Consider the following 20,296-nt stretch of genomic DNA (forward strand, 5'->3'; position numbering starts at 1 on the left):
TCATTCTCTTGTGGTATTATGCACTTTTTGCTTTTCCAGTAAAAACAGTAACAGATACTTTAGTGTGTCACTACAATTGTTAGTGACTAGAAGTTTTTACAGAAAACACGCTCACTGCCAAAATATTCATATCTCAGAAGGATCAAAACATACCCACACAATTTTATAGCGTGCCATGGCAAGGGCAACATTAGAGAGATGTGAGCTTATTCTGACCCTGCATTAATCAATAAAATAGACTATTCATTCTATAAGCTGCAAGTCAAAAAGATAGATATTGAATAAACCTCATATAAAACTTCAAAGTTTTGCTTAATTAGACAGGAATGGGAGGTTATGCCATCTTCCACAAAACTCTCAAGCTTTTCATAATTAGCAAGTTATTTGATAAGTCTGGAATAAACACACTAACTTCACAAAGTGTTTAAAATAAAAAGCGTGTACTGATTCTCCACACAAAAATAAAGGGCACATTCTTTTCATTAAACTCCTTTCACTTAAAAATGCCTCATGAACCTGGTGATACCAACATTTTCCTGACACAGTTCTACTCAAGCCAGGCCAAGAAGGCTCAGTACCTCATGTTAGCAGTCTTCTCTTACCAGTGAACAAACAGATGACAGACAGCTGTGGTCAGCAAACTGGGATACACTCTTATAAAAAATTAAAAAAAAATAATAATAAAAAAAAAAAGGACTGGGCACAGAAATGCTGAAATACACAACTAATGCATTATTCTTGCATTTGGCTCCCTGAACTCTTACTCAAGAAAAAGAGGAAATAATACCAGACAGAAGAGAAGAACATATTTGCTATAACAATACTGCATTTCTTCTCTACAAGAAGTACTGACATCCTAGGCCTGGGCTGACACACCAGGATCAGAACAACGTGGCATGGTCTGCACACAGGCTCTTCCTTTCTGGGATGCTTCCGTCCCTTGCCTATCAGATGTGCATGTCTGCTTTACCAGGGCTCAGCCACAGTCTCAGCTTTTCTACACAAACAACAAAGCCTATACATGAATTTTTAGAGGAAAACTAATAGAATAAAGAATGGTTGCCTCCATTTTGGCCTCAGACTTTGAGATGAACTTTCAATCCTCTAGTCTGAAATTTCAACATAAAAGCCTCAAGAAGTGGTGAAAAATGAGAACCAAGTTACTCAGAGAAACCTGTAATTCTTGATACATTTGATTTCTGTCCCTTGAATTATTTACATATGACAAGTTTGTTCTGTACAGGTGTCATCCTATCAGCAAGACACGATGCATTTTATTATCTAATTTAATATGTTATTTGCAGCCTCAGTTCAAAAAGCGTGAGAAAAGTCACATTAAAGAGATCAAAACATTGCTAAGACTACAGCAAGAAGTGCACAAAAACTAACAGAACAGTGTAATTTGATCATAAATGTCACCCTTCTTTTCAAGAAAATTTTGAGTTTGCTCTCAAAGCTGCATTAATATGATTAACATCTCATTTTCATGTCTGCATTATCCACAGACTTTCAGAACTCTATCAGTTGCAGTGCACAGCCAAATTAAGTGAGAGCTCTGAGAAAGTACACATACCTGTAAGCAGGAATCCATGGAGTTTCTTTAGGGAAACAAATGTCTACTGAACTATATAGTACCTTTCCAACTGTTGTTCTGCTCAGATATGCAGAGGAGTAACATACTTCATCATGCAAACAAGGTATTTGATATCCCTAAAACTACCACTCATTCCTAAATCCAAGCTACTCTTTGCCCACAGACACTGACAGAGAAAGTATTTCAGATGTAAATACTCATAATCAAAAATTATGTAGGATGTGTTCTACTTCATACCAGTGGGGATGAAGCCTCTAGGTGCTAACAATACAAGATGTGTTACATAAGATATGCACTTATTTTTAGAAGCACATTACAAAATTAAGTACTGCACTGGAATCTGTTGCAGAGCCATGGACAGTTACATCAATATGAACAAACAATTGCTCAGTTGGAGCAGAATATTAGATTCGACTCAGACTGAAGCTCTCTCCTGACAGTCCCAAAAATACTGAACCATCTGAGACCATACAATTTAATTTACATTCAGCAGACGAAGAAAAAACAAACTAAAACGCAAAAACCCTACTAATTATAAAGACCTTTGTTATGAACAGCAGAATTAATAAAAATTAGTTTCCTAAAGATTTGTTCTATTTCTTAATACTTAAACCATGATAACCCTCAACTTCCTTCTTTCCCACATCTCTTTGTGACCTTCCCCCCACTTCAGGGAAAAGAGCTGTGGTGCAGATGCTCTGAAAGTCTGCATGTGTTTACAGGATGCTTAACCAGCCGCCATCCTACCAAATACATAGCAGATCATGTGTAACCATTTCTTTTCAAGAGGGTGCACTAATTTGAAATTCCTTCTTTCACCTAGACACAATTTTGTGAGGTCTGGAGGACCATAATTCAAATCTTAACTTCTCCTTCTGATTTCAGTTTCCATATAGAAGCATATTTATGTAAATTCAGTAAAATACTTAACTTCAGAGTTAACTCAAAAGTTGGGTTACGTATATCCAACTTATTTCAAATTTTTATGTTTCTTGCAGTTATAAGCATCAATTAACCCACGAAGCACATTCTACTATCAACAGTTTATTCACTTACTACCACCATTTATTCATCTGCAGCCACTATTACTCCACTCTAGGCTCTCTCCTAAGTACATTAACACCAGGGCCTGTGGAGTACCTTCAGTCTACTAAGTTTTAATATACACTGCACAAAATGGTTTTGCTTTAATAACTGGACTCAGCAGACGTAGGTATTTATAACATAGAAAAGGCCAGCAGCTGGACACTGGAATACATTGTTAACGGGGAGTTAAAGATGCTTGCTCTTAGTGAGCCACTCCTGGTTACCAACCAGACCTACACTTGGCCATCCCAGTTTTCAAGACCTGCTGAACTCTTGCTATAAAACCTAATTCAGACTAGTGTGAAACTGAATCTACTCTGTGGACCATAAAAGAACTGGCAGTTGCTTTAAAAAAATCATTTTAACTAGTTACATGTCTTTCAGAGACAATAAAATATTAGGATCACAACTAATATTAAGAGTTTGTGAATTCCTAATTAAAATAGTAATCCCAATGAAAATACTACCTGCCACCAACCATATACTACTGATAGTCACAACATACTCTGACCTAAGGTAAGCTCAGAAGAGCAGCAAACTCCTGAAAACCACATTTAATCCTTGCAAGGAATTTCGATAGTCCCTGTTCTATCATGTCTCACAACATTTATGTTCTTGCCTAACAGGAAATTGGGGCAAACTAAACATGCATTTATTGTCCAAAACGTATCATTCTGAAAATGCCAAAGATTTCAAAAAGAAAAAAAAACAGAATACACACAAAAGAAAACACAACAAACCCCAAACAAACAAACAAAATTAACTCCATACCACAGAAGCAAAGGAAACTGAATTCCTGAATTTACTTCAACTTCCACCATGAAATAAGTGATACTGACTTACTCTCATTAATAATGTTAAACTTAATCGATTTGATCTTACTGGAAATGTGCATCCACATTCAGAAAATAAGCCAACAAATTAAGATTTCAACATACAGTATCTTTCTACTTTACGATGGTGCTTTTGACATGTTATGAAAAGTACACCATGCAGCAAAGTATCAGGACACTGCAATAAATAATCAAATACCTCATTAAAAAGATTTTTGCGTCAAACAGTTTTACAGGTGGACACTGTATTGCAAGACACTTTAACATTCAGGACTGCTCATCAGTCATTTGTCAGTCTTTCAAAAGTTGACATTGCTTACAGCTGATTTCAATTTGAAAACCTTTCAGATTTCCACTTCTCCACATCACAACACACAGTACAGACATTCAAGAGACAACTTTCTATACATTCTTTTAGCCTGCTCAGTCATTACATAAAATACCTGCTTCATAGCTATTTTCCTGTTTTATAACTTCTTCAAAAAATAGATATTTGTATGCAACAAGTACTTTCCCACAAACCTCATCACTACTGAATAGTTAAAAACTTCAAGCAAGACTTCAAACAAGTCCCCTACACAGAAGAGCAACAGAAGGAAGGTTGGCAGACATTTTTTCCATCATTATAATTCTCTGGCAACATTTTCTTTACAAGAATAATTTTCACAATTCTAATAAAAAAATGCTTACAAGGAATAGTCATTCTGCCCCAAACAATGCAAGGTTTTCATAAACTGGAAGGGGAAAAATATTATTCCATTGAAGCTCAAAGCAAAAACTCTTACAGTCATACAGACTGCAAGACAAGTATACAGTCCACTGACATAAGCGTCAGTTGCTCATTTTGCACCAGGACAGAGATTTTCCTAAAACCCCTTGACAGAAAAGATAATATATGATATTACATTATCATTGTCTGTGTTAGAAAGATGGCTTCAGAAAAACTTGTTTGCCACAATATTGACTACAAATCTAAATGTCAACATTTTATAATTAAAAATAGTTGGCTGTAATGACTCTGACTGCCTCTTTTTGGTGCCTGAAAACTCCCTCCTATTGTTTCCAAATGCACACATACTTAGACTGTAATGAAAATATTGTGGACATCCCCTCCTGAAATATGTAAGGACAAACAGTTCAACTGCCACCTACTGAAGTTGGTATAGGGCCATTTCGGGGGGGTTAACATTGCTTTTGCTAACCATATGTATTTTCTGCTACTGGTACATGGTTCCACAGAAGTCTTGAACCAGGCAAGTAAAACACAGGAAATCATTATTCTCTTACCACAGACTAGAACTTGTCTATGAAGTGGTCAAATGACTTACCTAGAGTAACCCACCACTTCAGCAGGTAACTCAGACAGAAAGCATGGTCCAACTCAGCCTATTGGATTACTGTCTGCTCAGCAGCAGCAATGCAAAAGTAAGAGTTTCCATTTTATGTACCACAAATACAGCAGCATTTTATACCAGTTTTCAGCCTAAATAAACTACACCTTTTGATGAATAACTTGACCTCAGCAAACTGTATTCAAACATCATTGATCAATCTCAAGCACACAAAAAATCTGAAAGCAGGATTTTAAAAATGCTTCTGAAGGTCAATAAACAAAAATCAGGAAAAAAAATCCCAAGTGATAGGGGGTAAAAAATAATACTTAAAAATATTCCCCCATAAATTATCCCAAATCAAAAGGAAAACTGGAAGAAATAATGGTTTACTTACTACTGAATTTCTGATTAACAACCCTTGCATTGCAATTTAACAAGAGGAGGATGTGTATCTTCATTATAATCAAATTTTAACCAGCATAATCTGAAAGAAATCCTCCAAGGAAATGTAGAGTTGTGAAATTATACATATTAGCACTGCAAAAAGCAATCAGGTGGCAGAGTAGCCAAGTCAGGGGGGAAAAAATAATGCACACTTTTCTGTAATGCTACTAATAACCAATGCTACAGCAAGACAAATTAAGGGTTCTCAGCAACCCCTCTGGGCAAGAACCACTTACACCTTCACTTGGAGCCTATAACACAACCAGACCAGACCCCTACAACAAAAACATTCTATTTTATAAGAGTATTAAAAATGAAAGATAAAATATATATTATAAGCACTATGAACATGTTATGGCTGGGGTTTTGGTTAGGTTTTTTTAATCATTTTTGTAAATACAAACACAAAAATATTTTCAATCCTATGTAAGAATCTCTCGTTGATTAGCACAGACTATGCTTGGCATATACACACCTGCTCCAAAACCAAAATAATTCCACAAGGACAATTTAAAATATCCTACTGTGCGGTATTTTCATTTGACACAATTCTTCCTACACTATTATAATGCTCAATAAGAGCATAGTTAGCTGTCAAAATACACCATCCATCCCAAAAACTCATGCACAAAGTTAACATCAGCATATAAGCAGGTGCTTTTAACTCCAGCAGACTATACACAAACTTTTAGGTGTTCATATGCTTTCCAAGGAACGTGGGTCAGGAGACCAACAAGACACACACAAACACAACATCTATGTGCTAAAGCACATCAGAAAAGAAATTTTTCAAAAGGGAAAAAAATGCCAATTTTACTCAGGAAAGACAACTGAAACGAGTTGCATTGAATTGTTCAGTGCAGTACAATTGAGACATATATTTAAAGCAAATATATTAGCAGATTTCTGCTGTATAGCAGAATGCTTGCATAAATTTTTTTACTTATGTCTCAAAAGCTCAGATAAAGCAAAGTTAACCTAACTTCAACTTTTATGCTTTTGTCAATCCTTGAAACTTACATTACTGAATTAATAGTAATTTTAAATGAAAAAAGAATAACAAACTATCATTTACAGAGCAATCATTTAAATCTGTTGCAAAAATACTGATTTGACTTCCTAAGGTACTATACTTCCATAGAAACTAGTAAAGGGTTTTATATTTAAGCTAACATTTATAAACACGCACAACAAATGTGGCAAACATTCTGACACGAATTTAAGTATTTCTTTTAATAACACATTTTTATGATGACTTTTATTCAAGCACCTTATAGCTTTAAGAGAAGACAATTTTAAAAAGTTAGATACAGGGGCCTACTTCCTTTAGAACACAATTCTGTACTTGGCGCATTTTCTATACTACCTCATAGGAAAACAAGCCATTCAATACTTCTATTCAGTTTCCAGATAAAGTCAGAAAGGTGATAAAAACCTCTGTTTTAATTCAATATGGTGCACTTTTAAGTTCTATTCACTTCTTGAGTTTGTAAAAAGAAGGAGGTGGAAGACATTTTTGAATAATCAAAGTTATGATAAAAGGCCCCTTTAAAACCATAAGGGGGTTACAACTTAGCAATTACTACCCAACAGACCTTGCATCAACAGGAATATTAAGGTAATTTTTAAGAAAGCTACAACAAATGCTAAAAAAGCAATAATGTTCCTGATTTCAAAGTTAATCTCTATCCAGACCAAAATGCATTTAAAAATATAAAAAAATAAAACAGAAATACTTTCTGAGATCTACCAGTCCACTGTGGGCACAAAGAATTTTCACATGAAGCAACTGAAGTAAAGACCAAGATTTTGAGGTGGAAACAAGCCACTTATGGGACTGTTTTTTAGCATCAAACTTCAGGACACACTGTCCTATTTTCTTCCACTAAATAACAATTGGCTAAAATTAGATTCTGTTAAAGAGAACTCAAATCCGTTTTCAAATATAATTTTCTGGGGTTTCCTTATTTTCAGTTTTTAGCCAAGAGCTTTTCTTTCATTTCTTGATAGAACTGACACATAAATAGGTTGCAATAACAATGACTACTTTGACAGCAATATTAAGTTGCTAGAAGAGATGTGTAGACAAGGTTTATCTACTACTACACTCTTTAGTAGCTTTATCAACAGCTTCCTGAAAATGAAACGGAAATACACTTGCAAGTCAAGTCAGTCAGCTCTCGATAAGTGAGTATTCAAATCCCTTTCTAAAATCAGAAGCAGTCAACGCCTTGATGTTTAGCATATCAGCTGAATACTCAACATAAACAACAGTGGAAGTTGGGGGCAAAGTGAAGAGAAAAAAAAGCATGGGACAGATACATCATTTTCAAGATCACAAAACTTGATCCTGTGAGCTATGTTCTATTAACACATGATTATAAGAGAACTCGAAGTACATCAACACATGCACAACAATTCTTTCAGGTCCAGAGGAAGATGCCTTTGCAACACAAACTTCTACAGTTATTTAGCTCTAGCTAGTCTTAACAGTCTGAAACAAATTCAAGTTTCCCAAAACATAACTTTTTCCAATGACAGACATGACAGCGTGTTTGATCATCTTAATCTGTTTTTCCCCAACCAAAGAGTTAAGACTAGCAGCCAGTCACCAGCATCAGAAATTGCTGATGTGCAGGCATACAGGAGCATCTCCTTCACACACTCAAGCCACACACACACACATATATTTATGGAAGATACACAGAAAGTTCTTATCCTCCCCTGGGGATAAAATGGTGCGAAGTTGGAAACAACTTTTTCCCTGATAAAAGAGACAGCAGAAATTAAACATGCTTATCTTAGATGTGGATAAGCAGCAGAAGCAACTAACACCTTACACAAGCATATTTTCATTTTCCCACATTAAAGAGCCTCCAAAACAAAGTTACTTGAACTTTACCAAGAAAAACCCATCCAAAAACCAAGAATACCCATTAGTTGGTACCTTGTTTTCACCAGGAGCATACATACACTAGACTGCTAACACTGATCCTTGCATCTTTCCCCACCGCCCTACTGTCCCTCTCCTATCCCTAACCTGTCACCCTGAGCCACCTCCTCTCCCAGCACGGGTCAGGTTCACGCCAGAGCTTGTCATCGCCGCCTAGGCGGGCAGGGGAAGGCTGGTTCCTTCGGTCTCTTTCAAGTTTGTTTTACAAACACGTCCGAGAGAAAGCCAGAACCTGTTTACACGCCGCCTTAACCGCCGCCAGGAGGAGAGTGAAACAGGCGCAAGCAAAAAAAAAAAAAAAAAAAAAAAAAAAAATATATATATATCTATATATATATATATATATATATAAATATTTTTCAACCGAAAGCCAGCCAGCAGCACCCCCGTCTCACCCCCTTTCTCCGCCCGGGGCCCGTGGCGCAGGCCGCACGGCCGCTCGGCGGAGCGCGGGGCCGGCGCAGCCCCGGCCGTGGGCGGCAGGTTCCGCTGCTCCGGCGCCGGGCCCGGGAAGGCGACGGGCGGGGGCCGGGCGGCCGTGCGGCCCCGCGGGGCCGGGCTCGGAGGGACGGAGGAGGCCTGGGAGAAGCCGGGGGAGCGGCGGCGGGAAGCAGCCGTTCGGGCGGGCCGGGCGGGCCGCAGGGCGAGCTGCCAACGGCGGCCGCAGGGATGCGGGGCCCAAACACCGCCAGGCCGCGGCCTCGCCCGGTCCCGGAGCGGCGCCCGGGGGCCGCCGCCGCCCGCGGCCGCGGAGGAGGGCGGGGGGCGGCAGGCCGGGCCGGGCCTGCGGCTGCGCCCCCGGCTCGGGCGCCGCGCGTCCCCCCCGCTCCCCCTCGGAGACAAAAGCAAACGGAAACCCGGTGGGGCGGCCCCAGGCCCGCCGAGCCCCGCCGAAGGCCGCGCCGCCGCCCGGGCCTCCCACATCGGGCCGCGGCCGGGACGGCGGCGAGGCCCGGGTCAGCGGCGGGGCCGGGGAGGGGCGGCCGGGGCCGGACTCACCGCATGAATTTTCTTGTCCCGCGAATCCAAGATGGCTGAGTATCCAGCACGGAGGATGCTGGGGGAGCAACCTTTACCCTCTGACCCGGCCGCCGCCGTGACCCCGCCGCCGCTCGGCCCGGCCGCCAGCGCCGAGGGGCGGGGGCAGCGCTGCTGCACCGCCCGCAACGGCCCGGCCCTGCGGAGCGGCTGAGGGGGACGGCGAGGAAGGGGAGGAGGAAGGAGCAGCGAGGCTCCCTCGGCTGCTCTCCCTCCGCCTCCCGCGGGAGACGCGGCCCAGTGCTGGGGGCAGGGCCCGCAGGCCGCGGGGCTGCCGGATGCCGCCGCTCTCCGCCGGCCCCGCTGAGACGCCGCTGGCCGGGGCGCGCCCGCCTCAGATCCCGTTCTGTGAGGGGAGAGGGCGGCGCTCGGGCCTGGAGCGCCGGGCTGGATCGGGGCGCGGGGGTGAGCAGGGTCAGGGCACAGCGGGGCTCCCCGCTGCTCCCCGCAGCCCTGCGCCCCCGCGGCTGCCGGGGGCTGTGCAGACCCGCCCCGGGTGGCCGCGCTCCCTTGGAAGCGCCCTGGCTTCCAGAGGGGGTGTCCCGTCCCCTGTGCCCCTACTCTGCCAACTCCCTTTGGAACGGCCTGGCCTCTCTGCTGGCTGTGTGGTACCTGTGGAGGTTTTAGGTCAGGAACGACCCAACGACGAGCTAAATTGTGTGAAAGTTCCTATTTTCTCTGCAGTGTGGTAGCAGCAGAGGGGCAGGTCCTGCTGTCCAGTTTGTCTGTGAATAAAGTGGAAAAGCATTTACAAGATGTTACAAGTGGACTTTTAATTTATCAGCCGTCAAAACGTGTATTTTATAGCAATGGCTTGAGTACTGCAAGCGCCAATGCATGAAGCACTCATGCAAATAATCCCCTTGAATTCAATGAGACTGTCAATGGTATAAAAGCTAAGCCTGTGCAGAAATGTTTACAGTATGAAGGCCAACATAATTTGTGAACTGGCTGCTCTGCTCCATCAAGAAATACAATGGCACTGACACCTTAGTTTGGTTGTAAAATCATCATAAAATTTAAAGTTTCAAGCAAAGAGATGAACAGAAATAGCAGGTTTCTTTCAGTAGTTTCGCATGTATACTTCTCAGGTTTGATTTTGAACGTCCAAACTGAATTTAGGTTTGAAGAATTCAGTAGGTTACACAACTAATTTATAGAAACATTGGTACTACAGTAACTTGTCAGTCAACATAAATATGTTTTTAAGATAAAAGAGCAGTCTTCCTTTTCAAGCAGGAGACCAGTTTCTTAATGTCACCAGCTTTAGTTGTGTGGTGAGCATGGCTGCCATGTCATTGAAATGAATGTGTATATACACCATCCAGGAAAGCACCACATTTTATTCTAATCATAAACCTTTCCTTTGTGACACACACTCATGCATTTGCTAGAATCAAACCATTAGAAAGTACCAAAAGTGACATGCTCTTTAGAGTATGAACTTCTGGTCCACTTTTGTTGTTAAGTCTAAAAAATCCAACGTTTCCTCTTACTACAAATCAAACATAAAAGCAGTACTTTTAGACTGAAAAATACAATCAATGTTATTAACCTTCAGTGTTACTAAGTGTTTATATAGTCTGATTCTTTTATACCTATAAATATTTTGCTTCATTATGTTTAGTTTCACATTTTAGTGATCTGAGTTTCTTTTTTAAAAGCTACTTTTCATTCCATTTTCCCAAAGAGAAGTCATTCAAGACAGTACCCAACAATATAATGCACGTAAACTAAGAACCTGATATTGTCATTGCATCTACATGGACCAATCTCTCTGTCCATTACAAAGTTACAGTTTACATGCAAATCAATTAGCATTTATAGGAAAAGAAGCCTGATTAGCTCAACAGAGCTAGGTAATGGGGAAAAAAAGTGCATTATCTTGCATTTGACTGGTTAGCTTAGTATAAACAACCTAACCAGCACTCACAACGTGTGTAAATTGTGATTTAAATTCTGTTAATTGAAAAAATCTAACCTGACTTTCTGCCTAAGACTGTGTTTAGTTGAGGAAGTTCATTACTCAAGCTGTAGTAGCTGTGTATTCTACTTCCTCTTTTGTTTTCTTAAAGAAAGTGAAAGCGTTTACTGTTTTAATGTGTTAAAATAACACTCATGGCTACCAATAAAGAAGGTGTGTTGTCAAGTATGTGTTCATACATTTGCTGCTTTTAGTCTTGACTCAATATCTTTTGCTACAAAGGTGAGGCCTGTTTCCCATAGTTGCATCTGCTTAATTAAAGAAGTGCCCTGAGCTCATTTAACACAAAGACTGCTAATTTGTGTGGACGGTTCTAATCAATTTTGAGCCATATATGGTACAGTTTTACCTCCTTCTTTAACCCTTTGTCCACAAACTGATATGTATCTGTTATTTTTATTCTCATTTAATCAATGCTCCCTTTCTTTTGACTTATTTCACAGACTTGGCTGATACACATCCATCTTAAATCAGTGTAAGAATGCCTGTAGGACCTAATATGAAAACTTTTGTCTATAGCAGCACAGGTGAAGGAACTATAAGGCATGATTACAGAAAACCTGTCCTGCAGGTGTTCTTGTGTGCAGGCCCCTGCAATCAACAATCCATGTGGTGCCATTGACACAGCCTTCCACCTGATGCTCCTGAGAGCTGGGCCCTGAATGTGTGTGTGCTGAAGCAGTCACAACACTTGTCTACCAGCTGTTTGGACTTCAATGGCTAATGCCTCTGCTAATACCTACAGAAAGCTAAAAGCCTACAGCACTTTCCAGCAAAGTTTGGGAAGAGGTCATCAAGAGAGTCAGGTGTGCTTAGAATCCCCAAATACGTTATGGAACTCTGTGTTCATTGGGAATTCTCTGCAGTTTTTCTGAGGCTTCACTCCAGAGAGTTTATTAGTGACCGATGACTCAAAGTATCACCAATAGATGTGAGCAATGCAGTTGCAGAAGTGGGAGAAATTACCCAGAGTATGTGTAGGGCAAAGTTAGGCTGTTCCACTTTACCAGAACATGGAATTAAATTAATCATAGTAAGAACACCATCCTCAGTTATGAGTGGAGGCAGAACATGGTGAATTAGCAACCTTATAAGTAATTTTTAAATAGAAAAAAAAAGTTAATTGTAATGCAGCAGGGGTCTTTATTTCTCCTACTTACTTATTATCACTGTATTCTTCAGGAAGAACAAATACAGTGCAGTCACCTAGAGCAAGTGTTGGCAGCTTTTCAGCAGTGGTGAAAAAAGTTGTATTTTTCTTTCCCAGATTAGTGATTAAGTCCCTTGAAAGAAACAGCTTGAACCAGAAGACACTGCCCCTTGATTGCAAAGTGCATTTCATCAGCTAAAACAGCGAAATACCTCTTCAGCACAAAGTGGAGGTTTCTGTTTTCTGCTGGACTTAGAAATGTGAGTGTGGAACTCATGAATTTGAAGCTTTTCCCTGATGCCTTTCTTACTGAATGATGTCTCTCCGTTGCTTTCTTTGGAAGTTTGTAGGGTTACAGTACTGCTCTGCATTAATCTTTGCCCTAGAAGTAGATTTTTTTTCATTAGTATAGACTATTTGATTTTTTAATCATTTCTAAAACACAAGGATAAAGGTGTGTCAAAACGTACACCATATCTAATATTAGAGATCTCACCACAAAGAGGTGTTGACAAATCTTTTTTTTCGCTGAGACCTCACATTTTCTTAGTGTATTTTCTCGTAGTTCCTAACAATTACACTGAAATTGAGCACAAAATATTTAGTTTTGTTAAGATTTGGTTAGTTAGTTTGACTTTTGCAGGTTAGTCTCCAGTTGCTAGTGTATTTACGAAAGGTAAGGGAAGGATCAGCTGTTTCCATGGCACTGTCCTTATCTATCCTTTCACTCCTACAGGGGATTTCCAGGGATGGCTGCTGGCAAGGGAAGCCCTAGAAGTGCAGCTCAATTACTATTTTAGCGTTAAAATGCATCACAAGGTATCCACACAGATGGTTTCTCATCTGCTGGATTTGTAGTTTCCAGGAGGGAATATTGGGAGCAGAAGTATCTTTATCTCAGTCTTTCATATTTTTACTACCAGGAAACCCTTTCTCAGCCTTCTGCTCTAGTGCCTTCAGTGTCTGATTTAGTGCTAATTATAACAGAGTATCAGGGGGAAAAAAATACCAAGTTTAAAAAGATGTCTGCCAATTCTGGAAAATAATATGACCCCAAAGAGGAGATAAAATATAGCATTTTCCTAAAATAAGATGCTTCACATTGCTGTATAGCAGCTAAGAAGCCTGCCAGAGTGCTAGTTAATGAGAGGATAAATCAAGAATTAGAGATAGCAGTTTCGAGTGTTTCATCAGACAAATAGAAGAATAATGATGCAGATGGAAATATGCTTTCTAGGGGGGAGAAGCATTAGAAACACAACCCAGTGCCAGAGTAGGTGATGAACAACATTATCCCCAAAGAGATGGGAGTGGTGAAAGAGAAACCCTTCTTATGTTAGTTCTCAAGATTACAGTCAGCTGGTGGTCATTGGAGAGCTGCCTGGTCAGAAGTTCTATTTCTCTTTTGAAACTATTGAATCATGGAATCAAGACCTTTAAGATCAGAAAGTCTAATTGTTAACCCAGTATTGCCAGGCTCATCACTAGCCTGTGTCCCTGAGTGCTACCTCCTCACATTTTGAATATTTCCATGGTTGATAATGCCATCATTTCCATGGGCATCCTGTTCCAATGCCTGACTGGACTTTCTCCTTGTCTCTCCTCCTCTCCTTCTCCTCTCTCTCTCAATGTATCACTTTCTCTCATCTTGCTGTCTTTTAGAGATCATGTGCACAGTAATATAAATATTCTTGCAGTAGGCAGCAAATCCTTTTGAGACAAGAAACTAACCTCACTTCAGCTGTGGCTCCTGTGCAGACCAACTGCTGTGCCTGTTTGTGCCTCTGCTTACAAATTTTGGTACAGGCCTGAAACACATGGCTCATATTGTGTAAAGCTTATGGTTATGATATCTGGTTATGATATCAGGATGTTTCCTGTTTCGTTATGGATTGTGATAGCTAGAAATGGAAGCATTAATGCCCCATTTCTGCAGCAGTTTCTCAGGCAGAAGCTGTGGCAGGTGGTGCATGCCTGGGCACAGGGACAGTACATGTGCTTTCGCTTCTAACTAAGCAATGGAGTAACGCTGGTTCCCACTGGTGACTGAAAGGACACAGTATCACATACTGGCAGGAGTGGTGTATCTCATACACACAAATATATTTTGCTTTTTGTATTTTCGTTTGATGTTAAGTCAGATGAACTTGAAAGCTGGGATATGACTCATCTCACCACCTTTAGCTGTCTGAGAAGGAGGTGCCTGATCCAAGCTATTAATCCAGTCTTCCTGCAAGTCATTGCAGGGAGAGGGGAATTTTTACTCCTGCTACCTCCTGAGGGTGGGTGTCCCTGCTGGTGTCTGGCATAAGTGGGATGTGTGGCACTTGGATGGCTGCTGCTAGCTGGAGAGATTGTACAATCCATTTCCTCAAGTGAAAAGCCCTAACATTATTATTTCTACATATTCAGGAAGTATTAATAAAAAATAAGTTTGTGCACAAGTACAAAGATCTGTTGCTCAGGCCTGTGTTTGGAAAGTATACACAAAGGTCTCTCTTTTGTACACTATATGGTAAAGTATATGGTGAAATATTATGTTGGCATAAGAAAATCAGAAATCTCTTGATTGCAAGATTGAGTCTAGTAGAAAAATCCTAGATATAAAATAATGTCATCCTGATGTGTATTGCTAAAAAAAATTTCAAGAGGACCCTGCCTTTCTCAGGGCTGGAAAATTCAACTGCAGGAAAACAATTTCTTAACATGAAATTGTTATTAACTTTTTAAAATGTAGGCATCAACTCTAGCATCCTCTATTTTCATATTGATTAAGTTATATCTGGTTTTTCAGTATGAAGGTGTATTTATTTTAAATTACAAGCTCCAGAGATCAAGGTTCTAGTGTTATAAATACATAGCTGGACCATCTTTCCTGAATGCTTAAAGTCAAGACAGAAAAGACAGAAATAGAGGAGGTGATGAAAAAGAGCTGAAGTGACTTGCTAAAAGTCATGTAACAGTATCCTCTCCCAAGCTCCAGTGAGGGGGTAAAGCTGGTCACTGGGACTTCATATGGGCTAGATTACCCTACAGTTAACTTGGCTTTCCTGTTGTCCAGTTCCCTTGGGAGAGAAACAGTATGACAAATCACAGTTATATTCAAGCATGGAATATCATTAACAAGATTTTTTTTCCTTTTAGTATTGTTAGAATGGCAAAATATTTTGTGAGGAATAGTTGTGGTTGCCATATCCTTGTTAGCAATCTGTACCAGCACCCAGGTAAACTATTAACCAAAGGCTGGTGAGTATGATTTTTTTTCTGAAAGTGTACAAATATGAGATAATCTGAGATATCTTCGGTGGACCAGATATACTCTGGCCTGCTGCCATATTCCCCACTCAGCCTCCAGGGTTTCTTTATTGAGGACATTTATGGATATTTCTCATGCTCAACCAGTAAAAGGATAGTAGGTGCTATGAGCCCTGAAACCAGTTGAGGTTTGGTCAGTAAATAAATCTGACTCAATCATTCCCAATATTGTTTCTCAAAGACAGTGGCCTTTCTTTTGTTGGTTCATATTTGCTTAGAAAGATGTAAATGGAATAATTTTGTGGCAGCAGGCCTTGTGCCAAATCAAGAGCCTAGCTTCATGCCAGACCATGTATTGTCCATCCTTCAGCCATTGACATAAAATCAGGAAAGGCTTTGAACTGGCTCTGTGTGGGTCAGCAAGCCCCTCTGGGGTGGACCAGTGTGTGCAGTGATCCAGCATGAGCATCATGCCATATCTGGGCTTGGGGTTTCTTTTCCACAGCTGGTCACATTGCCAACCGACAAAAAGCTGCTTAGCCCAGGAGCCCTAATAATCAGATCTCTGTGCTCAGCTAACAAAGTTGTGCTGTTTTCAGAGAGGATGAGCTGTGGGAGAGGCCTCACATCTGTCTGCAAAACATCCACTGGACCTGCCCTGAGAGCACTGCCTGGCATTGCTCTGCTGTGCAGGGAGGCACCAGCCTTCTTCCCCCTTTTCCTGGGTGAAGTGTGAGTCAGCCATCACAGCAGCCTGTGGAGGTGGCATTGCTCTCTCCTCTGGTGCAGATGTGGGTTTCACTGTCCCATCAACCATTGAAGCAGCATCTGTAGCCATCACTTCCAGTTATTGAACAAACAAAGCAATAAAAGGGAGAGAGTTATGGGACACTCATTGCCAAAATCTTCTGAGTCTGAGCTGAATCTGAAACACCTATTGCTAGGCATTAACCTCTGCTGGCTTATCTCTTCAGGAGTGAATTCACAATTACCTAAGGAGTTTTATAGATGCCCTTGCAATTCCCATGTGCCTTCACAAACAGGATTTGGGAAGACAAGATCCAATATTATTATTATTGGTATTATTATTAGTATTATCATTGTTATAATTGCTAATTACCTGTGGAAGATTTGTGTTTAACTGAGCCCAGGTTGCAGTGTGTTAGGTCAGGACCTGCCCTGAAAGGTTCCCTGAACAGCAGCCAGCTGCTGTGGAGCCAGGTTTATAATTTTTCAGCATTTTTCAGATCCCTTGAGCCCTGCCCCCAGAAGCAGCCTGTTCTCTCTGTGTTCATTCTCCAGATGGTTGCTCTGCTGCAAGTGTCCATCCTCAGCTTTTCCATCCATTATCTGTGGCCATTGTAAATAAAATAAATGCATGATTCAATGACATTTTCAGTAGTTATCAGCAAGTAAATATCTTGGGTCTAGTGTCAAGTGACTTTTGTGTCTTGGCCTCACAGTAGTTTCTGCAGAAGATGTTCCTGATGCTATAGATAAAATGAAGTTGGAGGAAGGAATTAACCCTAATCATAAAAATGTATCTTTACGTGTTTTTTACTATCACTGAGCATTTTCATAAGTTTAATCACATCTAATGCATTAAAGAATTTATCATTTGTAACATATAATAAAAATCCCTGTGGTATAATATAGCAATAATTTGTACAAATTAATCTGGAAAAGTGCAAACAATGGTGTTTTTGTTTACAGTGTTATCAAATATTTTACATTTTATGGCAATTTGGGGAAAAGAAAAGCTATTGAATTAGTTTAGAATAATTCCTCATTTGTATTCTCCAAACTGGGCAGTCTTTCACTTCTTTATAAGAACATTGAGGCTTTACCCACCCACAGCAAGGAAAATAACTAAGAATTGTGTTTTAAGGGCTGTGTCACATGCATGTGTGTCTTGTGTGTGAATACTGTACTGTTACAGTTCTCTGGAGAAAAACAGAGAATTTGTGGATCCTACTTTCTAAACCCATCTCCTGGGATGGAAATAAAAGCTTACTAGTCATCCTTGATGCTGCATATCACATTACTGTCTATTTCTTTTGGGTTTCATGAGAAAAAGAGATGCTCAGTTATAATTTTCACACAAACATTGCCAGCTTGAAATTCTGGTATAACAATTAACTGGAAAAATTGGTAAAATCAAAATATTTTTAAAATGCATTCTGATTTCTCTTGTCTGCAAGATACAGATGGCATTTGCACTCATTGGCCAACAGACATACTTCTCAAGTCCAAGTTCTTGTTTATTTTAGACTGTGAACTTTTCCAGAGGGAATATAACCTGATTATTGTATGTCAGTGGTGGAAGTATTGAAGAACTACTTCTACATCAAACTAAAATTTCCAGAAAAACGAAATCTACTTCACATACAGAAAGAGCCAAAATGCCATAAAACAATAAAAACGACAGATATTCACCTCCCTATATCAATTCTACTGTAGATGCATTACTATTTTGTTTTTAATTTACATACAAAAATATTTTCCTGTTTTCTTCATCAAAGGAGTGACCTGAAGTGATTTTCTTTTCCCATCTTATGAAAGAAGCATTTTTCAACCATTGGTACTCTCTAAATCATATATTCAACATTGAATTATTCTAAATTATATATTTATTATATAAATAATGATAAATAATATATTATATAAATAATATATAAATTATATATATTATTAATTATTCTGAATTATTCTACCTTTCAAAATGAAATTCTGATCTTGCATGAAATGTCTGGAGAGTGTCATAAGCTAACACAGAAGTCCATGCTGGACGTTCACTGCCTGCCTGGGTGCTGTGTGCCAGCACTGACCTGTGTAGCCTCTCCTGGGCTGGGTAATCCACAGCACTGCCTCTGCCATTGCCCCTTCAGGCCACCCTCTGGATACCTGTGTCAGTGTAGATAGTAAAGGTCTATGATATATAGATATATAGATATATAGATATATAGATATATAGATATATAGATATATAGATATATAGATATATAGATATATAGATCTCAGTATCTACTGTGTGTGGAATGCTCCTGTACAGCTGTGGTGAACATCACTGGAGCAGTGATAACCACTGAATACACCCTATCAGTTTGGTTTGTGTTGTCCCAGAATCCAAATCTTGTGGAAACACTAATTCTGAATTAAATATGTTCAACTGTATTTCGTTTTAAGCAGCATAATAAATTTAGCATATAAATCTCTGCTTGATTTCCCTACTGCATTTTAGTGTTATTTAGGATTTAGGTCAGTAAATTTTTATTGTTCATGACACCATTCATCATACCTCCTCCCCCTACTTCTGGGATTCCCTTCTAGGTTACTCCCTTCCTCTCATCAGGGACTCTCTCTCTCTCCCTCTAGCCTCTGATGATTTCTTCAGCTCCATTTGGCTCATCAGTGGAAAAGGGCATTCTTGCCCATAAACCTCTGTCTTTCTCAAATTTTGGCAAGCACTTTGCTAGCCTGGATGCTTCCTTGGACCTTTGTTTTGAGTTCCCTGCTTGGAATGGTTCTGCATTTTACACTTGCCTCCATCCAGCCCTTTCTTTAGCACCCCCACCTTCTCACTGTGCAGTCTTAATGACCTTTTTAGCTCCTGTTTACTCTTTTGCATGAGAGGATTTTTATAAGCCTTTAGCTATGGTGCTGCTCTCGGAGGGAAGGTCTAGTACACAGATTTCTTCAGTGCCATCAGAGCACACTGATACATCAGGGATTGTTCTCATCCCCCACCATGCCAAAACAAGCTTTTGCATCTGGGAACCCCACCTTGGAGGCAACTGCTTCTTTCCAACAGCGACACTCATGGAGAATCACCTCCAAGGCCAAGGGTGTGGTAACCATGACTATTCATCCTGGAATGTCTCTGTGGAGGGCAGCAATGGATGCTGCCTGTCATGCACTCCGGCTCTCCCCAGCCTTGGCCTTGCTTACAGTGTCATACATGCTTTGGTGTCATACATGAAATTGTGTCAAAGGAGTGAGAAAGATTGCAGCTAAAATGGTGCTTGGATTAAAAAAAAAGTCTGGCATTGCTATTGGTAGCTACACACACACACACACACACACACACGAGTCTGGCGACCCAGGACATGCAATACTTAAATGAGCACAATTCTCTGCAAATTATGCCCCTCTTTAGCCACTCCTCTTGCAAAAGACAGAACAATAAAGACATAATCCACAGTAGGTAGCTCCTTTACTTCTTTTTGTCTGAAAGAACTGTGATGGGAGGGTTGGGTCTGAATAATTGCAGCCTTGCTCAATAACATAGCAGTTTTTTCCTGGAAATGCGTTTTATGCACCTCAGTTTCAAACTCTAGTGACCCTCCTAGTCAGATGGAAATATGGCATTCATGTCTAAAAGGTAGATAAAAGCTTTTGCTTTGCTGAAACCTCCTTCTAATTATGAACAAACTGGGTGACATTTTTCCTTGAAAGATGCATTTATGTAGAGATTTTGGTTTGAAAGAAGAAAAATGTTCAAAAACATGATAAAAATTCAGACACCAATCATGCTAGTCATTTTCTAGTGTGAAGAATTCAAACAGGATTTCTAATCTGATGACTCTGAAATGCATAAAACCTGACAGCCTGAAAACCCTCCCAAC

The 20,296-nt window shown here is 40.2% G+C and overlaps 1 protein-coding gene across 3 annotated transcripts in view; it reads right to left on the reverse strand.

Annotated features, from left to right (window-relative positions):
• CNOT2 (CCR4-NOT transcription complex subunit 2) overlaps positions 1-9,918 on the reverse strand; it is an 81,428-nt gene extending 71,510 nt beyond the window's left edge. The window contains exon 1 of one of the 3 annotated variants that reach the window (XM_056516276.1): positions 9,244-9,918. The gene's annotated coding sequence lies outside the window, so the exon portion shown is untranslated. Of the gene's footprint in view, positions 1-8,331; positions 8,492-8,639; positions 8,734-9,243 lie in introns of those variants that run through there. The other 2 variants (XM_056516277.1, XM_056516278.1) reach the window with 2 other exon arrangements.
• Between the last annotated feature and the right edge of the window lie 10,378 nt (positions 9,919-20,296).

Source organism: Oenanthe melanoleuca, chromosome 1A, assembly GCF_029582105.1.
Source record: "Oenanthe melanoleuca isolate GR-GAL-2019-014 chromosome 1A, OMel1.0, whole genome shotgun sequence".
Taxonomy (NCBI): Eukaryota; Metazoa; Chordata; class Aves; order Passeriformes; family Muscicapidae; genus Oenanthe; species Oenanthe melanoleuca.